Below are 5,096 nucleotides of genomic sequence, written 5' to 3'. Positions count from 1 at the left end.
ACAGCTCTGGAGGCTAAAGATCTGGAGTCAAGGTGTCAGAAGGGCATGCTCCCTCTGAAACCTATAGGGGAGAATCTTTTCTTGCCTCTCTTTTAGTGTCTGGTGGTTTGTGGCAATTCTTGGCATTCCTTGGTGCTATGGTTTAAACATCCCCTCCAAAACTCATATTGAACCTTAATCCCCAATTTGGCAGTATTGAGAGGTGGGGCCCTTAAAAGGTGATTGGATTGTGAGGGCTATGAGGGCTCTGCCCTCATGAGTGGTTTAATCCACTCATGGATTAATGAGTCAATGGACTAATGGGTTATCATGGGGGCAGAACTGGTGGCTGTATGAGAAGAAGGGAGACCTGAGTTAGTACCTTAGCATGCTCCTGCCCTCTTGCTGTGTGATGCCCTGCGTCATCTCAGGACTCTGCAAAGAGTCCCCACCAGCGGAGGCCCTCACCAGATGTGACCCTCATCCTTGTACCTTCCAGACTCCAAAACTGTAAGAAATAAGTTCCATTTCTTTATAAATTACCCAGTTTCAGGTATTCTATTCAATCTCTGCCTCTGTCATCACATGGCATTCTCCCCTCCTGTGTCTCTGTCTCTGTGTCTCTTCTCTTCTTATAAGGACACCAGTCATATTGGATTAAGGGCCTATCCTACTCCAATATGACCTCATTTTAACTTAACTAATTATATCTATAATGACTCTATTTCCAAATAAGTTCACATTCTAAAGTACTGGGGGCCAGGACTCAACATATCTTGGGAGGACACAACTGGACCCATAACACTGGGGCATAGGCTGTCCCCATTATACAGCCAGGTGCAGGGTTGGAAGCAGAGAACCCCTACCCATAGTGGGTGAGAGCATTAACAAGGGGAAGGAAGGCAGGTGGAGGCCCAGGAGCTTGCTGCTAGAGGGAGAACCCAGTGCAGGCTTACAAGTGGTCTCAGGATCTGGTCATGGACAAGGCTGTTATTCTAGTTACCTAGACTAGGCTACAAAGGCCCTNCAGGATCTGGTCATGGACAAGGCTGTTATTCTAGTTACCTAGACTAGGCTACAAAGGCCCTACAACCCACTTAACCCAGTCATCCATGTTATCAGGTAGAAAAAGAATGTGGTGAGAACCAAGATTTTGAGAGGGACAACCCACTGTAAGGCTCTAAACTTTTTCTACATTCCACTTGTAACTTTAATGCAATCCTTATAAAAATATTTATATAGTATTTATGGAATAAAACTGATTCTAAAATTTACATGGAAAAATAAGCAAGCAAGAATAGTCAAAAATTTTGGAAAAAGTGTAATGGGGTATTTAGATCTAGTTGAAATTAAAATATAAATGCAAGTATAATAATTTGTAAAGAATATAATACTGATAAAGAAGCACATCAATGAAAATAATAAAAATTCTAGAAACAGACCCAAATATTTCTGGCAATTTAGTATGTAAGAATTTAAATCAAAAGGGGAAAAGTTGTTTATTAAAATGAGTAGCAGTTTGGCAAAAGAAGTGGATCCCTAACTACACCATGCACTAAAATTTCAGATAGATCAGAGATTTACTAAAACAAATAAATAAATAAGCACCTAGTAGAAACCATGGAAGAAATTTTTTAGCTTCTGAGTGACGAATACCTTTTTAAGGATAACTTAAAACCCAGAAAAGATTGATAAATTTGACTATATAAAAATAAAAATTATCTTCATAGCAACCCTGCATGCCCCTGGCACACAAAATAAAACAAAAGACAAACGAGAATTGCAAAAAAAAAATCATTTGTTACTCATAGTACAAAGTATTAGTTACATTAATATATAAAGAGTCCCTATAAATCAATAAAGATGAATAATCCAATAGAAAAAAAATGGCAAAGTATTGATATGGTTTGCTGAAAAAGAATACAAATGGCTCTTAAACATATGAAAAGAGGGCCAGCCTGTGGCTTACTTGGGAGAGTGTGGTGCTGATAACACCAAGGCCACAGNTAAACATATGAAAAGAGGGCCAGCCTGTGGCTTACTTGGGAGAGTGTGGTGCTGATAACACCAAGGCCACAGGTTCAGATCCCTATATAGGGATGGCCGGTTAGCTCACTTGGGAGAGTGTGGTGCTGACAACACCAAATCAAGGGTTAAGATCCCTTTACTGGTCATCTTTTAAAAAACAAACAAAACAAAACAAAAATATGAAAAGATGTTCAGACTCATATCAAATAAAATGCAAATTAAAAGTATACCAAAATGCCATTTTGTCATCTATCAGAGTGCCAAAGATTTGCTAACCCACTGTTGACTACAGTTTGAGAAACTGCCACTTATCCTCAAGGAATGTAAACCGGTGTGTCCTCTATGGGCGCCAATTTGACAATACAGTTTACCCTCAACAACACAGGTTTGAATTTATACACGGATTTTTTTCAACCAACTGCTGACCAAAAATATAGTATTCAGGGGATGTGGAACCTGCTTATATGGTGGGCTGACTTTTCATGTATGTGGGTTCAGGCTGACAGTTAGCTCACTTGGTCAGAGGGTGGCCTTGTAATATGAAGGTCAAAGGCTCAGTTCCTCATACCAGCCAGCTGCCAAAAAAACAAAAAAAAGGAAAAAAAAATGATTTGGGTTGGCTGGTTGGCTCAGTTGTTTAGAGGTGGCCTTGTAACACCAATGTCAAAGGTTTGGGTCCCTGTCCCAGCCATCTGCCAAAAGCAAAACAAATTATATATGTGGGTTTTACAGGGTGAACTGGGGGACCTGCATATCCACAAATTTTGGTATATGCAGGGGGGTGGGGGGGCGTCCCTTGGAACAGTCCCTAGCATATAACAAGGGACAACTGTATTGTATTTGTAAAAATTTAGGGGGCTAGCTGGTTAACTCAGTTGGTTAGAGCACGGCCTTGTAATACCAAGGTCAAGGGTTCAGATCCCCATGCTAGCCAGGCACCAAAAAATAACAACAATAATAATAATAATTTAAAATAAACACAGCCTTTGATAAATACTTTCATTTCTAGGAATATTTCATATGATAAACCTACATATATGTGAAATAACCTTTGTACAAAGTTATTAACTGTTCTTTAGAACATAATATTGGAAACAATCTAAATGCCCATCCACACTGGTGAGGGTGGATCTTCTTTACTCAGTCTACAGATTCACATGCTAATCTCTTCTGGAAACAACTTCACAGATACAACCAGAAATAATGTTTTACCAGCTATCTGAGTATCCCTATACCGGGTCAAGTTGACGCATAAAGTTAACCATTACATGATATAAAATAGGGTCCAACTTCATTTTCTTGCACGTGGAATGTGGATATTCAGTTGTCCTTTCTCCATTGAATGGTCTTGGCACCATTGTTTAAAACAGTAATATGTTTCATTGTTGTTTTGTTTGTTTGTTTTGTTTTGTTTTGTTTGGCAGCTGGTTGGTACAGGGATCAAGCCCTGGACCTTGGTGTTGTCAACAGCATACACTAACCAATGTTTTTTGGTTTTTGTGGGGTTTTTGGCAACTGGCCGGCCTGGGGATTAGAACCCTTGACCTTGGTGTTATAACACTGCACTCTAATCTACTGAGCTAACCAACCAGCCCTGAAAACAGCAATATATTTTTAACAGGACAATAAATATGTTCTCAGTATCATATCACGATGTATACCAGGGATATAATTAGTATGTTTTTCCTCATAAACAAGTTGAGGTAGATACATTGCTGGGTACATAATATACAATCACTTGATATTTACTTGATAAGAGAAGAATATGAGGGCCGGCCCGGTGGCGCACTGGAGAGTGCGCTGCTGGGGAGCGTGGCGGCGCTCCCACCGAGGGTTCAGATCCCATGTGGAGACCAGTTCCCGCTCACTGCCTGAGCGCGGTGCGGGCACAACACCAAGGGTTGCGATCCCGTTGCCGGTCCCCGGTACGGGCGCGACACCGACGGTTGCGATCCCTTTACCGGTCAGTAAAAAAAAAAGACAAAAAGGAAAAAAAAAAAAAGAGAGAGAAAAATATGAGCTTGCTCACATCAGTTTACATTATAAAAAATGCCTTATAAATTTAAAAATAACCAAGTCATTTCATTACACTTATTTTGATACTATGTTGTAAGTTATATAACTAGCACAAATTCATAAGAAGCACATAACCAATGAAGTGTCATAGTGTAAGCATATTTTTAGGATATTATATAAACATCTGATTTAGCAAAAGGGATATAGAAGTATTCTATTAGAACACCAAAACAAGTCTAATTCCTTGAAAATTACGATCTCAAAACCCTGTTTATGCAAGTAAGCATCTCAAAAACAATATGGCTGATTAAACATTAACAACAAATTCATAATAGTGAAGCTAAACTAATAATAATTGACATTTTAAAGGAAAGCCTAAGCCAACCTAATACCTAAAGACTAACCTGAGTCAACACTGATGAATGCACCAATAACAAAGCTTTCTAGATGGAAAATTGAGGAATTCCAACTATCTGCATATTTGCATAGTCAGAGCTTCATTAGCAACTCAATATTTCAGTACAAAGCTGAATCAATTCCTGTGTAAACTTCAGTTAAGTGCTAATACTCTAGTTTTTGAATAGGAAAGACAAGTTACCTTTAATAACCTCTGTAGAAAGTTATTAGTAGTCCTTAGTATTATATAAAAATTTACTCCTTAAAAATTAAGAAAGAAAGAACTGCATTTGTCCAAAGGAGCCAAGGAAAGGATTTCCAGTTTGGGGTTAGTGAGTAGCCCCTTGGAAGTGCACTTGAAGAACATAAAGCTGGGCCGGCCCGGTGGCGCACTGCTACAGTGCGCCGCTTGGGAGTGTGGCGGCGCTCCCGCCGAGGGTTCGGATCCCACATACAGACCGGCTGCTCACTGGGTGAGCGAGGTGTGGGGCAACACCGAGGGTTGCGATCCCGTTGCCAGTCCCGGTCCGGTACGGGCGCGACACTGAGGGTTGTGATCTGTTGCCGGTCACGAAAAAAGACAAAAAGAAAAAAAAAAAAAAGAACATAAAGCTGACCCCAAGAAGGATGAGGAAGCCCCTTCCTCTGAGATTTTGAGACCTTGCTATGATATGGGG

This window comes from Galeopterus variegatus, unplaced genomic scaffold, assembly GCF_000696425.1.
Source record: "Galeopterus variegatus unplaced genomic scaffold, G_variegatus-3.0.2 Scaffold1221, whole genome shotgun sequence".
NCBI classification, from domain to species: domain Eukaryota; kingdom Metazoa; phylum Chordata; class Mammalia; order Dermoptera; family Cynocephalidae; genus Galeopterus; species Galeopterus variegatus.
Note: the sequence above shows the minus strand (reverse complement) of the source record.